This window comes from Tachyglossus aculeatus, chromosome 7 (genome assembly GCF_015852505.1).
Source record: "Tachyglossus aculeatus isolate mTacAcu1 chromosome 7, mTacAcu1.pri, whole genome shotgun sequence".
NCBI lineage: Eukaryota > Metazoa > Chordata > Mammalia > Monotremata > Tachyglossidae > Tachyglossus > Tachyglossus aculeatus.
In genome coordinates, this window is record NC_052072.1 from 63,360,179 (window position 1) to 63,379,719 (window position 19,541).

The window sequence follows — 19,541 nt, forward strand, 5'->3', positions numbered from 1 at the left end:
TTTCTAGTCCTGGGCCTCCTCCTCCACCTGCCCCTGGATCTCCTCCTCCCAATGATCTTTTTCCCACCTTCTCTGTCTGATCCTCACTCCCCTCCGTCGCCTGGGCCTGGCACTCTTCCTCCACATGGTCCTGTCCCTCCTCAGCCACCTGGTGTAGGTCATCCTCTTCTGCTTGGTCTTGGCCCTCCTACCCCATCTGGCTCCTCCACCTGGCACTGGCCCTCATCCTCTGCTTGGTCTTGGTTCTTGCCTTTAGCCTGGTCTTAACCTTCTTCCTCCTCATGATCCAGTTCCTCCTCTGCCTGGTCTTGGCCCACCTCCTCAGCTAGATCCGGCACCTCCTCCTTCTCTAGGTCTTGGTCTCCTTCTCGTTCTTTTCCTGGCCCTCCAATTCTTCCTGGTACTGGTAATCCTCCTCCACCAAACACTGGCCCTCCAGCTCTGCCTTGTTGTGGACTTCGTCCTCGGCCAGATCCTGGATCTCCTGGGACCTACACCTGGTACTTGCCTTCCTCGTAAACTTACCTCGCCTCCTCCTCCTCCTACCTTTGGCCCTCCTCCTCCCTCGATCCAGGTCCTATTCGTCTGCTTCATCCTGGCCTTCCTTCCCCTCCAGATCGTGGACCTCCTACTTCTGCTGATCCTCTTCTTCTTCTGCCTGGTACTAGCCCACCCTCTTCCGTCTGGTCCTGGGCCTCCTCCTCCACCAGCTCCTGGCTTTCCTCCTCCCATTGATCTTTTTCCCCCCTCCTTTGTCTCATCTTTACTCTCCTTCTTCGCCTGGGCCTGGCCCCCCTCTACCACATGGTCCTGGCCCTCCTCACCCACCTGGTCTAGGCCATGCTCCACTGCCTGGTCCTGGCCCTCCTTTCCCATCTGGCTCCTCCACCTGACCCTGGCCCTCATCTTCTGCTTGGTCTTGGTTCTTGCTTTCAGCCTGGTCTTAACCCTCTTCCTCCTCATGATCCAGTTCCTCCTCTGCCTAGTGCTGGCCTTCCTCTTCTGCTAGATCCTGCGCCTCCTCTTTCTCTTGGTCTTGGCCGTCCTTCTCTTTCTTTTCCTGGCCCTTCAACTCTTCCTGGTACTGGTTATCCTCCTTCACCAAACACCGGCCCTCCTTCTCCGGCTAGTCCTGGCCCTTATCCTCGGCCAGATCCTGGCTGACTTTGACCTCCACCTGGTACTTGCCTTCCTCGTGCATCTAGGCCGCCTCCTCTTCCTCCTAGTCTTTGCCCTCCTCCTCCCTCGATCCAGGTCCTCTTCCTCTGCCTCATTCTGCCCTTCCTCCTCCTCCAGATCCTGGCCCTCCTCCTTCTTCTGGTCCTCTTCTTCATCTTCTGCCTTGTCCTAGCCCACCCCCATCCGTCTGGTCCTGGGTCCCCTCCTCCACCTGCTCCTGGCCCTCCTTCTCCCATTGATTTTTTTCCCCACCTCTACTGTCTCATCTTTGCTCTCCTCCTTCGCCTGGGCCTGGCACCCCTCCTCCACATGGTCCTGACCCTCCTCACCCACCTGGTCTTGGCCATCCTCCACTGCCTGGTCCTGGCCCTCCTAAACCATCTGGCTCCTCCACCAGGCACTGGCCCTCATCCTCTTGGTCCTGGTTCTCGCCTTCAGCCTGGTCTTAACCCAATTCCTTTTCATGATCCAGTTCCTCCTCTGCCTGGTCCTGGCCCTCCTCCTCTGCTAGATCCTGCGCCTCCTCCTTCTCTTGGTCTTGGCCACCTTCTTGTTCTTTTCCTGGCCCTCCAACTCTTCCTGGTACTAGTAATCCTCCTGAACCAAACACTGGCCCTTCAGCCCCGCCTTGTCCTGGCCTTCGTCCTCGGCCAGATCCTGGCTCTCCTGGGACCTCCACCTAGTACCTATCTTCCTCCTCCATCTAGGTCGCCTCCTCCTCCTCCTAGTTTTGGCCCTCCTCCTCCTTCGTTCCACGTCATCTTCCTCTGCCTCATCCTGGCCTTCCTTCCCCCCATATCCTATCCCGCCTCCTTCTTCTGGTCCTCTTCTTCATCTTCGGCCTTGTCCTAGCCCACCCCCATCTGTCTGGTCCTGGGCCTCCTCCTCCACCTGCTCCTGGATCTCCTCCTCCCAATGACCTTTTTCCCACCTCCTCTGTCTGATTTTCACTCCTCTCCTTCGCCTGGGCCTGGCACTCCTCCTCCACGTGGTCCTGACCCTCCTCATCCACCTGGATTTGGCCATCCTCCTCTGCCTGGTCCTGGCCCTCCTACCCCATCTGGCTCTTCCACCGGGCACTGGCCCTCATCCTCTGCTTGGTCTTGGTGCCCGCATTCAGCCTGGACTTAACCTTCTTCCTCCTCATTTTCCAGTTGCTCCTCTGCCTGGTCCTGGCCCTCCTCCTCAGCTAGATCCTGCGCCTCCTCCTTCTCTTGTTCTTGGCCTCCTTCTCGTTCTTTTCCTAGCCCTCCGACTCTTCCTGGTACTGGTAATCCTCCTCCAACAAATACTTGCCCTCCAGCTCCGCCTTGTCCTGGCCTTGGTCCTCGGCCAGATCCTGGATCTCGTGGGACCTCCACCTGGTATTTGCCTTCCTCGTCCATCTACGTTGCCTCCTCCTCCTCCTAGTCTTGGCCCTCCTCCTCCCTCGGTCCAGGTCTTCTTCCTCTGCCTCATCCTGGCCTTGCACGTCCTCCAGATCCTGGCCCTCCTCCTTCTGCTGATCCTCGTCCTCTTCTTCTACCTGGTCTTGGCCCACTCCCTTCCGTGTGTTCCTGGGCCCGCTCCTCCACCTGCTCCTAGCTCTCCTCCTCCAAATTATATTTTCGCGTCCTCCAATGTCTGATCTTCACTCCTCTCCTTCGCCTGGGCTTGGCACCCCTCCTCCACATCGTTCAGACCGTCCTCACCCACCTGGTCCTGGCCATTCCCCACTGTCTGGTCCTGGCCCTCCTACCCCATCTGGCTCTTCCATCGGGCACTGGCCCTCATCCTCTGCTTGGCCTTGGTTCTCGCCTTCAGCCTGGACTTAACCTTCTTCCTCCTCATGATCCAGTTCCTCCTCTGCCTGGTCCTGGCCCTCCTCCTCAGCTAGATCCTGCACCTCCTCCTTCTCTTGGTCTTGGCCTCCTTCTCGTTCTTTTCCTGGCCCTCCAACTCTTCCTGGTACTACTAATCTTCCTCCACCAAACACTGGCCCTCCAGCTCCGCCTTATCCTGGCCTTCGTCCTCGGCCTGATCCTGGATCTCCTGGGACCTCCACATGGTATTTGCCTTTCACGTCCGTCTAGCTCGCCTCCTCCTCCTCCTAGTTATGGCCCTCCTCCTCCCTAGATCCAGGTCTTCTTCGTCTGCCTCATCCTGGCCTTCCTTCTCCTCCAGATTGTGGACCACCTACTTCTGCTGATCCTCTTCTTCTTCTGCCTGGTCCTGTTCCACCCACTTCCGTCTGTTCCTGGGCCTCCTCCTCCAATCTGCTCCTGGCGATCCTCTTCCCAATGATCGTTCCCCACTTCCTCTACCTCATCATTACTCTCCTTCTTCGCCTGGGCCTCGCACTCCTCCACCGCATGTTCCTGAACCTCCTCACCCACCTGGTCTTGGCCATTCTCCACTGCCTGGTCCTGGCCCTCCTACCCCATCTGGCTCCTCCACCTGACCCTGGCCCTCATCCTCTGCTTGGTCTTGGTTCTTGCTTTCAGCCTGGTCTGAACCCTCTTCCTCCTTATGATCCAGGTCCTCCTCTGCCTATTCCTGGCCCTCCTCTTCCGCTAGATCCTGCGCCTCTCATTTCTCTTGGTCTTGGCCGTCCTTCTCTTTCTTTTCCTGGCCCTTCAACTCTTCCTGGTACTGGTTATCCTCCTCCACCAAACACTGGCCCTCCTTCTCCCGCTAGTCCTGGCCTTTATCCTCGGCCGGATCCTGGCTCACCTTTGACCTCCAACTGGTACTTACCTTCCTCGTGTATCTAGGCCGCCTCCTATTCCTCCTAGTCTTTGCCCTCCTCCTCCCTCGATCCAGGTCCTCTTCCTCTGCCTCATTCTGCCCTTCCTCCTCCTCCTCCAGATCCTGGCCCTCCTCCTTCTTCTGGTCCTCTTCTTCATCTTCTGCCTTGTCCTAGCCCACCCCCATCCGTCTGGTCCTGGGTCTCCTCCTCCACCTGCTCCTGGCCCTCCTCCTCCCATTGATTTTTTCCCCACCTCCTATGCCTCATTTTTACTCTCCTCCTTCGCCTGGGCCTGGCACTCCTCCTCCACATGGTCCTGACCCTCCTCACCCACCTGGTCATGGCCATCCTCTACTGCCTGGACCTGGCCCTCCTACACCACCTGGCTCCTCCACCTGGCACTGGCCCTCATCCTCTTGGTCCTGGTTCTCGCCTTCAGCCTGGTCTTAACCCAATTCCATTTCATGATCCAGTTCCTCCTCTGCCTGGTCCTGGCCCTCCTCCTCTGCTAGATCCTGCGCCTCCTCCTTCTCTTGGTCATGGCCTCCTTCTTGTTCTTTTCCTGACCCTCCAACTCTTCCTAGTACTAGTAATCCTCCTGAACCAAACACTGGCCCTTCAGCCCCGCCTTGTCCTGGCCTTCGTCCTCGGCCAGATCCTGGCTTTCCTGGGACCTCCACCTAGTACTTGCCTTCCTCCTCCATCTAGGTCGCCTCCTCCTCCTCTTAGTTTTGGCCCTCCTCCTCCTTCGTTCCACGTCATCTTCCTCTGCCTCATCCTGGCCTTCCTTCTCCCCCATATCCTATCCCTCCTCCTTCTGCTGATCCTCTTCGTATTCTTCTTCCAGGTCCTGACCCACCCCCATCTTTCTACTCCTGGGCCTCCTCCTCCACCTGCTCCTGGATCTCCTCCTCCCAATGATCTTTTTCCCACCTTCTCTGTCTGATCCTCACTCCCCTCCTTCGCCTGGGCCTGGCACTCTTCCTCCACATGGTCCTGTCCCTCCTCACCCACCTGGTCTAGGTCATCCTCCTCTGCTTGGTCCTGGCCCTCCTACCCCATCTGGCTCCTCCACCTGGCACTGGCCCTCATCCTCTGCTTGGTCTTGGTTCTTGCCTTTAGCCTGGTCTTATCCCTCTTCCTCTTCATAATCCAGTTCCTCCTCTGTCTGGTCCTGGCCCTCCTCCTCAGCTAGATACTGCGCCTCCTCCTTCTTTTGGTCTTGGCCTCCTTCTCAATCTTTTCCAGGCCCTCCAGATCTTCCTCATACTGGAAATCCTCCTCTACCAAACACTGGCCCTCCTACTCAGGCTACTCCTGACTTTCGCCCTCGGCCAGATCCTGGATCTCCTGGGACCTCCAACTGGTACTTGCCTTCCTCGTCCATCTAGGTCGCCGCCTCCCCCTCCTAGTCTTGGCCCTCCTCCTCCCTCTATCCAGGTCCTCTTCCTCTGCCTCATCCTGGCCTTGCTCTTCCTCCAGATCCTGGCCCTCCTCCTTCTGATGCTCCTCGTCCTCTTCTTCTACCTGGTCCTGCCCCACCCCCTTCCGTCTGGTCCTGGGCCTCCTCCTCCACCTGCTCCTAGCTCTCCTCTTCCAAATGATCTTTTTGCCTCCTCCTCTGTCTGATTTTCACTCCTTGCCTTCGCCCGGGCCTGGCACACCTCCTCCACATCGCTCTGAACGTCCTCACCCACTTGGCCCTGGCCATTCTCCACTGCCTGGTCCTGACCCTCCTACCCCATCTGGCCCTTCCACCGAGCACTGGCCCTCGTCATCTGCTTGGGCTTGGTCCTCGCCATCAGCCTGGTCTTAACCCTCTTCCTCCTCATGATCCAGTTCCTCCTCTGCCTGGTCTTGGCCCAGCTCCTCGGCTAGATACGGCACTTCCTCCTTTTCTAGGTCTTGGCCTCCTTCTCGTTCTTTTCCTGGCCCTCCATCTCTTCCTGGTACTGGTAATCATCCTCCACCAAACACTGGCCCTCCAGCTCCGCCTTGTCCTGGCCTTCGTCCTCGGCCTGATCCTGGATCTCCTGGGACCTCCACATGGTATTTGCCTTTCACGTCCGTCTAGCTCGCCTCCTCCTCCTCCTAGTTTGGGCCCTCCTCCCTCCCTCGATCCAGGTCTTCTTCGTCTGCCTCATCCTGGCCTTTCTTCCCCTCCAGATCGTGGACCTCCTACTTCTGCTGATCCTCCTCTTCTTCTGACCGGTCCTGGCCCACCCTCTTCCGTCTAGTCCTGGGCCTCCTCCTCCACCTGCTCCTGGCTCTCCTCCTCACAATGATATTTTTACCTCCTCCACTATCTGATCATTATACTCCTCCTTCGCCCCGGCCTGGCAATCCTCTTCCACATGGTCCTGACCCACCTCACCCAACTGGTCTTGGACATCCTCTGTCCAGAAACGCTCTGGCCATGTTACTCCCCTCCTCAAAAATCTCCAGTGGCTACCAATCAACCTACGCATCAGGCAGAAATTCCTCACCTTCGGTTTCAAGGCTCTCCATCACCTCGCCGCCACGTACCTCACCTCCCTTCTCTCCTTCTACAGCCCAGCCCGCCCCCTCAGCTCCTATGCCGCTAAGCTCCTCACCGTGCCTCGTTCTCGCCTGTCCGGCCGTCGACGTCTTCCCCCTGGCCTGGAATGCTCTCCCTTCCCGCAACCGCCAACTAGCTCTCTTCCTCCCTTCAAGGCCCTGCTGAGAGCTCAGTTCATCCAGGAGGCCTTCCCAGACCGAGCCGAGCCCTCTCCTTCCTCTCCCCCTCCTCCACCTCCGCATCCCCCCCGCCTTACCTCCTTCGCTTCCCCACCGCACCCGTATATATGTATATATGTGTGTACGTATTTATTACTCTATTTACTTATTTATTTTACTAGTACGTATTTATTCTCCTTATTTTATTTGGTTAATATGTTTTGTTTTGTTCTTTGTCTCCCCCTTCTAGACTGCGAGACCACTGTTGGGTAGGGGCGGTCCTTATAGGTTGCCAACTTGTCCTTCCCAAGCGCTTAGTGCAGTGCTCTGCACACAGTAAGCGCTCAATAAATACGGTTGAATGAATGAATAGGTCGCCTCCTCCTCTTCCTAGTCTTGGCCCTCTTCCTGCCTCGGTCCACGTCCTCTTCCTCTGCCTCATCCTGGCCTTCCTCCTCCTCCAGATCCTAGCCCTCCTCCTTCTGCCGATCCTCTACTTCTTCTTCTGCCTGGTCCTGGCCCACGCCCTTCTGTCTGGTCCTGGGCCTCTTCCTCCACCTGCTCCTAGCTCTCCTCCTTTTTTGCCTCCTCCTCTTTCGGATCTTCACTCTCCTCCTTTGCCTGGGCCTGGCACTCCTCCTCCACGTGGTCCTAACCCTCCGCACTCACCTGGTCTTGGCCATCCTCCACTGCCTGGTCCTGGCCCTCCTACCCCATCTGGCTCCTTCACCTGACCCGGGCCCTTACCCTCTGCTTGGTCTTGGTTCTCGCCTTCATCCCGCTCTGAACCCTCTTACTCCTCATGATCCACTTCCTCGTCTGCCTGGTCCTGGGCCTCCTCCTCAGCTAGATCCTATGCCCTCTCCTTCTCTTGGCCTTGGCCCTCCATCTCGTTCCTTTCCTGGCCCTCCAACCCTTCCTGGTACTGGTAATCCTCCTCCACCAAACACTGGCCCACCAGCACCACCTTGTCCGGGCCTTCGTCCTCGGCCAGATCTTGGCTCTCCTGGGACCTCCACCTGGTACTTGCCTTCCTCGTCCATCTAGGTCGCCTACTCTTCCTCCCAGTCTTTGCCCTCCTCCTCCCTCGATCCAGGTCCTCTTCTTCTACTTCAACCCGGCCTTCCTACTCTTCCAGATCATGGCCCTCCTCCTTCTGCTAGTCCTCTTCCTCATCTTCAGCCTGGTCCGGGCCCACCACCATTCGTCTGGTCCTGGGCCTCCTCCTCCACCTGCTCCTAGCTCTCCTCCCCCAAATGATATTTTTACCCCCTTCACTGTCTGATCTGCACTCTCTTCCTTCGCCTGGTCCTGGCACTCCTCCTCCACATGGTCCTGTCCCTCCTCACCCACCTGGTCCTGGCCATCCTCCACTGCCTGGTCCTGGCCCTCCTACCCCATCGGGCTCCTCCACCAGACGCAGGCCCTCCTCCGCTGCTTGGTCTTCGTTCTTGCCTTCAGCCTGGTCTTAACCCTCTTCCTCCTCATAATCCAGTTCTTCCTCTGCCTGGTCCTGCTCCTCCTCCTCTGCTAGATCCTGCGCCTCCTCCTTCTCTTGGTCTTGGCCTCCTTCTCGTTGTTTTCCAGGCCCTCCAGCTCTTCCTGCTACTGGCAATCCTCCTCCACCAAAAACTGGCCCTCCTTCTCCGGCTAGTCCTGGCCTTTGTCCTCCGTCAGATCCATTCTTTTCTGGGACCGCCATCTGGTTCTTGTCTTCCTCGTCCATCTAGGTCACCTCCTCCTCTTCGTAGTCTTGGCCATCCTCTTCCCTCGATCCTGGTCCTCTGTCTCTGCCTCATCCTGGCGTTCCTCCTCTTCCAGATCCTGGCCTTCCTCCTTCTGCTGATCCTCTTCTTCTTCTCCTGCCTGGTCCTGGCCCACCCCCTTCCGTATGGTCCTGGGCTCATCCTCCATCCCATTCTGGTTCTCCTCCGCCCAGTGATTTTTCTCCCCTCATCTGTCTGATACTAGCTCCCCTCCTTCGGCTGGGCCTGGTACTCCTCCTCCACATTACTCCTCCTCCACATGGTCATGACCCTCCTGAACAACCTGGTATAGGCTATTCTCCACTGCCGGGTGCAGGCCCTCCTACCCCATCTGGCTCCTCCACCTGGCGCTGGCTCTCATCCTCTGCTTGGTCTTGGTTCTTGCCTTCAGCCCGGTCTGAACCCTATTCCTCCTCTTGATCCAGTTCCTCCTCTGCCTGGTCCTGGCCCTCTTCCTCGGCTAGATCCTGCACCTTCTCCTTCTCTTGGTCTTGGCCCTCCTTCTCGTTCTTTTCCTGGCCCTCCAACTCTTCCTGGTACCGGTAACACTCCTCCACCAAACACTGGGCCACCAGCTCCGCCTTGTCCGGGCCTTCGTCCTCAGCCAGATCCTGGGACCTCCTCCTCCTCCTCCTTGTCTTGGCCCTACTTCTCCCTCGATTCAGGTCTTCTTCCTCTGCCTAAGCCTGGCCTTCCTTCTCCTCCTGATCCTGGTCCTCCTGCTTCTGCTGGTCCTCTTCTTCTTCTTCTGCCTGGTCCTGGCACAACCCCATCCCTCTAGTCCTGGGCCTCCTCCTCCACCTGATCCTGGCTCTCCTCCTCTCAATGATCTTTTTCCCTCCTCCACTGTCTGATCTTCACTCTCCTCCTTTGCCTGGGCCTGGCATCCCTCCTCCACATGGTCCTGACCCTCCTCACCCACCTGGTCTTGGCCATCCTCCACTGTCTGGTCCTGGTCCTCCTACCCCATCTGGCTCCTCCACCTGACCCAGACCCTCATCCTCTTCTTCGTCTTGGTTCTCGCCTTCAGGTCGTCTTTACCCTCTATCTCCTCATGATCCAGTTCCTCCTCTGCCTGGTCCTGGCCCTCCTCCTCTGCTAGCTCCTGCGCCTCCTCCTTCTCTTGGTCTTGGGCCCCTTCTCATTCCTTTCCAGGCCCTCCAACTCTTACTCGTACTGGTAATCCTCCTCCACCAAACACTGGCCCTCCTACCCCGGTTACTCCTGGCGTTCGTCCACGCCCAGATCCTGGCTCTCCAGGGACCTCCACCTGGTACTTGCCTTCCTCGTCCATCTAGGTCGCCTCCTCCTCCTCCTAGTCTTGGCCCTCCTCCTCCCTCGGTCAAAGGCCAGCCACGTCCTCTGCCTCATCCTGGCCTTCCTCCTCCTCCTGAGATCCTGGCCCTCCTCCTTCTGTTTATCCTCCTCTTTTTCTTCTGCCTGGTCTGGTCCACCCCCTTCCGTCGGGTCAAGTGCCTTCCTTCTCCTCCTGATCCTGGCCCTCCTGCTTCTGCTGGTCCACTTCTTCTTCTTCTGCCTGGTCCTGGCACAACCCCATCGCTCTAGTCCTGGGCCTCCTCCTCCACCAGCCCCTGGCTCTCCTCCTCCCAGTGATCTTTTTCCCCTCCTCCACTGTCTGATCTTCACTCTCCTCCTCCGCCTGGGCCTGGCACTCCTCCTCCGCATCGTCCTGACCCTCCTCACCCACCTGGTCTTGATCATCCTAAACTGGCTGGTCCTGGCCCTCCTACCCCATCTGGCTCCTCCACCTGACCCTGGCCCTCATCCTCTGCTTGGTCTTGCTTCTCTCCTTCAGCCCTGTCTGTACCTCTTCCACCTCATGATCCAGTTCCTCCTCTGCCTGGTCCTAGCCCTCCTCCTCAGCTAGATCCTGCGCCTCCTCCTTCTCTTGGTCTTGGCCCTCCTTCTCGTTCTTTTCCTGTCCCTCCAACTCTTTCTGGTACTGGTAATTTTCCTCCACAAAACACTGGCCCTTCTTCTCCGGCTAGTCCTGGCCTTAGTCTTCGGCCGGGTCCTGGCTCTCCTGGGACCTCCATCTGGTACTTGCCTTCGTCGTCCATCTAGGTCGCCTCCTCATCCTCCGAGTCTTTGCCCTCCTCCTCGCCCGATCCAGGTCCTCTTCCTCTGCCTCATCCTGGACTTCCTTCTTCGCCTGATCATGGCCCTCCCCCTTCAGCTGGTCCTCTTCTTCTTCTACTGCCTGGTCCAGACCCACCCCCATCCGTCTGGTCCTGGGCCTCCTCCTCCACCTGCTCCTGGCTCTCCTCCTCCCAAAGATATTTTTCCCTCCTCCACTGTCTGTCCTTCACTCCCCTCCTTCGCCTGGGCCTGGCACCCCTCCTCCACACGGTCCTGACCCCTCCTCACCCGCCTGGTCGTGGCCATCCTCCACTGCCTGGTCCTGGCCCTCCTACCCCATCTGGCTCCCCCAACTGGCACTGGCCCGCATCCTCTGCTTGGCCTTGGTCTTGCCTTCAGACTGGTTTTAACCCTCGTCCTCCTCATGATCCAGTTCCTCCTCTGCCTGGTCCTGGGCCTCGTCTTCTGCTAGATCCTGCGCCTCCTCCTTCTCTTGGTCTGGGCCTCCTTCTCGTTCTTTTCCTGGCCCTCCAGCTCTTCCTGGTGCTGGCAATACTCCTCCACCAAACACTGGCCCTCCTAGTCCGGATAATCCTGACATTCGTCCCCGCCCGTATCCTGGCTCTCCTGAAACCTCCACCTGGTACTTGCCTTCCTCGTCCATCTAGGTCGCCTCCTCCTCTTGGTAGTCTTGGCCCTCCTCTTCCCTCGATCCAGGTGCTCTACCTCTGCCTCATCCTGGCGTTCCTCCTCCTCCAGACCCTGGCCTTCCTCCTTCTGCTGATCCACTTCTTCTTCTTCTGCCCGGTCCCGGCCCGCCCCCTTCCGTATGGTCCTGGGCCTCCCCTCCGTCCCCTCCTGGCTCCCCTCCACCCAGTGACTTTTTCTCACCTCCTCTGTCTGATTTTCACTCCCGTCCTTCCCCTGGGCCTGGTACCCCTCCACCACATGGTCCTGACCCTCCTCACCCACCTGATCCTGGCCATTCTCCACTGCCTGGTCCTAGCGCCCCTACCCCATCTGGCTCCTCCACCTGACCCTGGCCCTCATCCTCTGCTTGGTCTTGGTTCTCGCCTTCAGCACGGTCTGAACCCCCTTCCTCCTCATGATCCAGTTCCTCCTCTGCCTGTTCCTGCTCCTCCGCATCCGCTTCCTCCTTCTCTTTCTCTTGGCCTCCTTCGCGTTCTTTTTCTGGCCCTCCAAATCTACCTGGTACTGGTACTCCTCCTCCACCAAACACTGGCCCTCCAGCTCCGTCTTGTCCTGGCCTTCGTCCTCGGCCAGGTATTGGCTCTCCTGGGACCTCCACCTGGTGCTTGCCTTCCTCGTCCGTCTAGGTCGCCTCCTCTTCCTCCTAGTCTTTGCCCTCCCCCTCCCTCGATCCAGGTCCACTTCCTCTGCTTCATCCTGTCCTTCCTTCTCCTCCAGATCCTGGCCTTAGTCCTTCTGCTGATCCTCCTCTTCTTCTTCTGCCTGGTCCTGGGCCACGCCCTTCCGTCTGGCCCTGGGCCTCCTCCTCCACCTTTTCCTGGCTCTCCTCCCCCCAGTGACCTTTTTCCCACTTCCTCTGTCTGATGGTGACTCCACTCCTTCAGCTGGGCCTGGAACTCCTCCTCCACATGGTCCTGACCCTCCTCACCCACCTGGCCTTGGCCATTCTCCACTGCCGGGGCCAGGCCCTCCTACCCCATCTGGCTCCTCCACCTGGCCCTGGCTCTCATCCTCTGCTTGGTCTTGGTTCTCGCCTTCAGCCCGTTCTGAACCCTCCTCCTCGTCATGATCCAGTTCCTCCTGTGCCTGGCCCTGGCCCTCTTCCTCTGCTAGATCCAGCGCCTTCTCCTTCTCTTGGTCTTGGCCCTCCTTCTCGTTCTTTTCCTGGCCCTCCAACTCTTCCTGGTACCGGTAACACTCCTCCACCAAACACTGGGCCACCAGCTCCGCCTTGTCAGGGCCTTCGACCTCCACCAGATTCTGGGACCTCCACCTGGTACTTGCCTTCCTCGTCAATCTAGGTTGCCTCCTCTTCCCCCTAGTCTTTGCCCTCCTCCTCCCTCGATCCAGGTCGTCTTCCTGTCCCTAATCCTGGTCTTCCTTCTCCTCCTGATTCTGGCCCTCCTCCTTCGGCTGGTCCTCTTCTTCCTTTGCTGCCTGGTCCTGGTCCACCCCCCTCCGTCTGGTCCTGGGCCTCGTCCTCCACCTGATCCTGGCTCTGCTCCTCCCAATGATCCTTTCCCCCCCTCCACTGTCTGATCATCATTCTCCTTCACCTGGGCCTGGCAATCCTCCTTCGCATGGTCCTGACCCTCCTCACCCACCTGATCTTGGCTATCCTTTCTCCAGAAACGCTCGGAGCATGTTACTCCGCTCCTCAAAAATTCCCAGTGGCTACCAATCAACCTACGCATCAGGCAGAAACTCCTCACCCTCAGCTTCAAGGCTCTCCATCACCTCGCCCCCTCCTACCTCACCTCCCTTCTCTCCTTCTACAGCCCAGCCCACACCCTCTGCTCCTCTGCCGCTAATGCCCTCACCGTGCCCCATTCTCGCCTGTCCCGCCGTCGACCCCGGCCAACCTCATCCCGCTGGCCTGGAATGCCCTCCCTCCCCACATCCGCCAAACTAGCTTTCTTTCTCGCTTCAAGGCCCTACTGAGAGCTCACCTCCTCCAGGAGGCCTTCCCAGACTGAGCCCCCTCCTTCCTCTCCCCCTACTCCCCCTATCCATCCCCCTGCCTTACCTCCCTCGCTTCCCCACAGCACCTGTGTATATGTATATATGTTTGTACGTATTCATTACTCTATTTACTTATTTATTTTGCTAGTACATATTTATTGTACTTATTTTATTTTGTTAATATGTTTTGTTTTGTTCTCTGCTTCCCCCTTCTAGACTGCTAGGCCACTGTTGGGTAGGGACGGTCCCTATAGGTTGGCAACTTGTACTTCCCAAGCGCTTTGTACAGTGCTCTGCACACAGTAAGCGCTCAATAAATACGACTGAATGACTAAACAGGTCACCTCCTCCTCTTCTTAATTTTGGCTCTCCTCCTCCCTCGGTCCAGGTCCTCTTCCTCGACCTCATCCTGGCCTTCCTCCTCCCCCAGATCCTGGCCCTCCTCCTTCTGCTGATTCTCTACTTCTTCTTCTGCCTGGTCCTGGCCCAACCCCTTCTGTCTGGTCCTGGGCCTCCTCCTCCACCTGTTCCAAGCTCTCCCCCTCCAAGTGATCTTTTGGGTTCCTCCTCTGTTTGGTCTTCCCTCTCCTTCTTTACCTGGGCCTGGCACCCCTACTCCACATGGTCCAGACCCTCCTCACCCACCTGGTCTTGGCCATCCTCCACTGCCTGGTCCTGGCCCTCCTACCCCATCTGGCTCCGCCACCTGACCCGTGCCCTCATCCGCTGCTAGGTCTTGGTTCTCGCCTTCAGCCCGGCATGAACCCTCTTATTCCTCATGATCCAGTTCCTATTCTGCCTGTTGCTAGCCCTCCTCCTCAGCTAGATCCTGCGCCTCCTCCTTCTCTTGGTCTTGGAACCTCTTTTACGTTCTTTTTTTTTTGGCCCTCCAACTCTTCCTGGTACTGGTAATCCTCCTCCACCAAACACTGGTCCTCCATCTCCGGGTAGCCCTGAACTTTGTCCTCGGCCGGATCCTGTCTCTCCTGGGACCTCCATCTGGTACTTGCCTTCCTCGTCCATCTAGGTCGCCTCCTGTTCCTCCTAGTCTTTGCCCCCCTCCTCCCTCGATCAAGGTCCTCTTCTTCTGCCTCATCCTGGCCTTCCTCCTCCTCCAGATCTTGGCCCTCCTCCTTCTGCTGCTCCGCTTCCTCTTCTTCAGCCTGGTCCTGGCCCACCCCCATCCGTCTGGTCCTGGGCCTCCTCCTCCACCTGCTCCTAGCTCTCCTCCCCCAAATGATATTTTTCCCTCCTCCACTGTCGGATCTTCACTCTCCCTGGGCCTGGCACACCTCCTCCGCATGTTTCTGACGCTCCTCACAGACCTGGTCTTGGCCATCCTCCACTGTCTTGTCCTGGCCTTCCTCCCCCATCTGGCTCCCCCACTACACCCAGGCCCTCATCATTTGCTTGGCCTTGGTTCTCGCCTTCAGCCTGGTCTTAACCCTCTTCCTCCTCATGATCCAGTTCTTTGCCTGGTCCTGCTCCTCCTCCTCTTCTAGATCCTGCACCTCCTCCTTCTCTTGGTCTTGGCCTCCTTCTCGTTGTTTACCAGGCCCTCCAACACTTCCTGCTACTGGTAACCCTCCTCCACCAAGCCCTGGCCCTCCAACTCCGGCTACTCCTGGCCTTAGTTCTCTCCCAGGTCCTGGCTCTCCTGGGACCCCCATCTGGTACTTGCCTTCTTCGTCCATCTAGGTCGCCTCCTCCTCCAGCTCGTCTTGGCCCTCCTCTTCCCTCGATCAAGGTCCTCTTCCTCTGCCTCACCCTGTCATTCCTTTACCTCCAGATCCTGGCCCTCTTTCTGATGATCCTCTTCTTCTTCTTCTGCCTGGTCCTGACCCATCGCCTTCCGTCTGGTCCTCGGACTCCTCCTCCACCTTCTCCTGGCTCTCCTCCTCCCAATGATCTTTTTCGCCCCTCCACTGTCTGCTCTTCACTCCCCTCCTCCGCCTGGGCCTGGCACTCCTCTTCCGCATCGTCCTGACCCTCCTCACCCACCAGGTCTTGGCCATCCTTTGTCTAGAAACACTCTGGGCATGTTACTCCCCTCCTCTAAAATCTCCAGTGGCTACCAATCAACCTACGCATCAGGCAGAAACTCCTCACCGTCGGCTTCAAGGCTCTCCATCACTTGGCCACCGCCTACCTCACCTCCCTTCTCTCCTTCCACAGCCCAGCCTGCACCGTCCACTCCTTTGCCGCTAATTCATTCGTTCATTCATTCATTCATTCATTCATTCATTCAATCGAAGTTATTGAGCACTCACTATGTGCGGAGCACTGTACTAAGCGCTTGGGAAGTACAATTTGGAAGCATATGCAGACGGTCCCTACCCAACAGTGGGCTCACAGTCTAGAAGGGGGAGACAGAGAACAAAGCAAAACATATTAACAAAATAAAATAAATAGAATAAATATGTACAAATAAAATGAATAGAGTAATGAATACATACAAACATATGCACATATATACAGGTGCTGTGGGGAGGAGAAGGAGGTAAGGCGGGGGGGATGGAGAGGGGGAGGAGGAGGAGAGGAAGGAGGGGGCTCAGTCTGGAAGGCCTCCTGGAGGAGGTGTGCTCTCAGTAGGGCCTAGATATAATGGAAGATATAATGGGAAGTAGCGTGGCTCAGTGGAAAGAGCCCGGGCTTGGGAGTCAGAGGTCATGGGTTCTAATCCCGGCTCCGCCGCTGGTCAGCTGTGTGACTTCGGGCAAGGCACTTTACTTCTCTGTGCCTCGGTTACCGCATCCAGAAGAAAGAATTTTAGAGAAAGAGTCAGTTCTGATGACCCGACCGTCGACGTCCATAGACAGAAACGTGGGTGCCCACGGTTTGCAGAACTGGCGAAAATAGTACGGGTCAGCTTCTATTCTCAGAAAATCATATTTTCCTGCCAGCTCATATATTTCCTTTTCCGTTTCACCGTTAACGAGGTTCAGGTAGTGTTGCCGCCATTTGGGACGGTGTAAAGAAATTTGGGTTTCTTGCTGTTGGATTTCCGTGCATCTTCTGGTCTCCACTTGGAAAGCGTCGCTCTAAGCGCATCTGGAATGATTCCATGGTGGTCACTGGGAACGTTGATGATGTTACAGCCCAACGGTCTCAGAGCTGCAAGAGTTCCAGGGTACGCAGGAGCATCTAGGAGGATGTTATGTCCGGGATTAACGAGTATCTCGAACACTTTGGAAAGTCCTTCCTGGCTGCCTGTGGTGACACGTATCTCCATTTGTCCTTGGTCTGGACCATACTGAGTGGTGGGTGGGTGATGAAGATTCGTCTGAAACTTCTGTAGCCAGGACAACAGTTCCGGAACCCCTGATGAGGCTGAGTACTGGAGGGCTCTCTTCAGCATGTCTTCCCCAAACTCAATGGCTGTTCCGTCTCCTCACCGTGCCTCGTTCTCGCCTGTCCCGCCTTCGACCCCCGGCCCACGTCATCCCCCAGGCCTGGAATGCCCTCCCTCCCCACATCCGCAAAGCCAGCTTTCTCTCTCCCTTCCTCGTCCATCTAGGTTGCCTCCTCCTCTTGGTAGTCTTGGCCCTCCTCTTCCCTCGATCCAGGTGCTCTACCTCTGCCTCAACCTGGCGTTCCTCCTCCTCCAGACCCTGGCCTTCCTCCTTCTGCTGATCCACTTCTTCTTCTTCTGCCTGGTCCCGCCCCGCCCCCTTCCGTATGGTCCTGGGCCTCCCCTCCGTCCCCTCCTGGCTCCCCAACACCTAATGATTTTTTCCCACCTCCTCTGTCTGATTTTCACTCCCCTCCTTCGCCTGGGCCTGGTAACCCTCCTCCACATGGTCTTGACCCTCCTCACCCACCTGGTCTTGGCCATTCTCCACTGCCTGGTCCTGGCCCTCCTACCCCATCTAGCTCCTCCACCTGACCCTGGCGCTCATCCTCTGCTTGGTCTTGGTTCTCGCCTTCAGCCCGGTCTGAACCCTCTTCCTCCTCATGATCCAGTTCCTCCTCTGCCTGGTCCTGGCCCTCCCCCTCTGCCAAATCCTTCGCGTCATCCTTCTCTTGGTCTTGGCCCTCCTTCGCGTTCTTTTCCTCGTCCTCCAACTCTTCCTGGTACTGGCAATCCTCTTCCACCAAAAACTGGCCCTCCTTCTCCGGCTAGTCCTGGCCTTTGCCCTCGGCCAGATCATGGCTCTTCTGGGACCTCCACCTCCTACTTGCCTTCCGCGCCCATCTAGGTCGCCTCCTCTTCCTCCGAGTCTTTGCCCTCCTCCTCCCTCGATCCAGGTCCTCTTCCTTTGCCTCATCCTGGCCTTCGTTCTCCTCCTGATCCTGGCCCTCCTCCTTCATCTGGTTCTTTTCTTCTTCTTCTGCCTGGTCCTGACCCTCTCCCATCTGTCTGGCCCCGGACCTCCTCGTCCACCTGCTCCTGGCTATCCTCCTCCCAGTGATCCTTTCCCCACCTCCTCTGTCTCACCTTTACTCTCTCCTTCTTCGCCTGGGCCTCACCCACCTCCACCACATGGAACCGACCCTCCTCACCCACCTGGTCCTGGCCAATCTCCACTACCTGGCACCGGCCCTCCTACCCCATCTGGGTCCTCCACCTGACCCTGGCCCTCATCCTCTACTTGGTCTTGGTTCCTGCCTTCAGTCTGTTCCTTACCCTCTTCCTCCTCATGATCCAGTTAATCGTCTGCCTAGTCCTGCCTTCCTCCTCTGCTAGATCCTGCGCCACTTCTTTCTCCTGGTCTTGGTCGTCCTGCTCTTTCATTTCCTTGCCCTCCAACTCTTCCTGGTACTGGTATTCCTCCTAAACCAAAAACTGGCCCTCCTTCTCTGGCTAGTCCTGGCCTTTGTCCTCGGCCAGATCCTGGCTCACATTTGACCTCCACCTGGCACTTGCATTCCTCGTCCATCTAGGCCGCCTCCTCTTCCTCTTAGTCGTTGCCGTCCTCCTCCCTCGATCCAGGTCCTCTTCCTCTGCCTCATCCTGTCCTTCTTCCTCCTCCAGATCCCGTCCCTCCTCCTTCTTCTAGTCCTCTTCTTTTTTCTTCACCCTTGTCCTGGCCCACCCCCAACTGTCTGATCCTGGGTCTCCTCCTACACCTGCTCCTGGCTTTCCTCCTCCCAGTGATCTTTTTCCCACTTCCTCTGTCCGATCTTCACCCCGTCCTTCGCCCTGGCCTGGCACTCCTCCTCCACATGATCCTGATCCTCCTCACTCACCTGGTCTTGGCCATCCTCCTCTGCCTGGTCCTGGCCCTCCTACCCCATCTGGCTCCTCCACCTGGCACTGGTGGTCTTGGCCTTTGTTTTCACCTTTAGCCTGGTTTTAACCCTCTTTCTCCTCATGATCCAGGTCCTTCTCTGCCTGGTCCTGGCCCTCCTCCTCAGCTAGATCCTGCGCATCATCCTTCTTCTGGTCTTGGCCTCGTTCTGGATCCTTTCCAGGCCCTCCAACTCTTCCTGGTACTGGTAATCCTTCTCTACCGAACACTGGCCCGCCTACCCCGGCTACTCCTGGCCTTCGTCCTCGGCCAGATCCTGGCTCTCCTGGGACCTCCAACTGGTATTTGCCTTCCTCGTCCATCTAGCTCGCCTCCTCTTCTTCCTCGATTTGGCCCCCCCTCCTCCCTCGATCCAGGTCCTTTTCGTCTGCTCCATCCTGGCCTTCATTCTCTCCAGGTCGTGGACCTCCTACTTCTGCTGATCCTCTTCTTCTTCTTCGGCTTGGTCCTGGCCCACCCCCTTCCGTCTGGTCCTGGGCCTCCTCCTCAACCTGATCCTAGCTCTCCTCCTCCAAATGATATTTTTGCCTCCACCTCTATCTGAGATTCACTCCCCTCCTTCGCCTGGGCCTGGCACTCCTCCTCCACATCGATCTGACCGTCCTCACCTACCAGGCCTTGGCCATTCCCCACTGCCTTTTACTTGCCCTCCTACCCCATCTGGCTCTTCCACCTGGCACTGGCCCTCAGCCTCTGCTTGGTCTTGGTTCTCGCCTTCAGCCTGGTTTTAACCCTCTTCCTCCTCATGATCCAGTTCCTCCTCTGCCTGGTCCTGGCCCTCCTCCTCAGCTAGATCCTGCGCCTCCTCCTTCTCTTGGTCTTGGCCTTCTTCTTGTTCTTTTCCTGGCCCTCCAACTCTTCCTGGTACTAGTAATCGTCCTGAACCAAATACAGGCCCTTCAGCACCGCTTTGACCTGGCCTTCGTCCTCGGCCAGATCCTGGCTCTCCTAGGACCTCCACCTAGTATTTCCCTTTCTCCTCCATCTAGGCCGCCTCCTTCTCCTAGTTTTGGCCCTCTATGTCCAGCGTTCCAGGTCATCTTACTCGGCCTCATCCTGGCCTTCCTTCTCCCCCATATCCTATCGCTCTTCCTTCTACTGATCCTCTTCTTCTTCTGCCTGGTCCTGGCCCACCCTCATCTGTCT

At 57.6% G+C, this 19,541-nt stretch overlaps 1 pseudogene; it reads right to left on the bottom strand.

Annotated features, from left to right (window-relative positions):
- LOC119930481 overlaps positions 1-17,917 on the bottom strand; it is a 55,872-nt pseudogene extending 37,955 nt beyond the window's left edge.
- Positions 17,918-19,541: the final 1,624 nt, after the last annotated feature.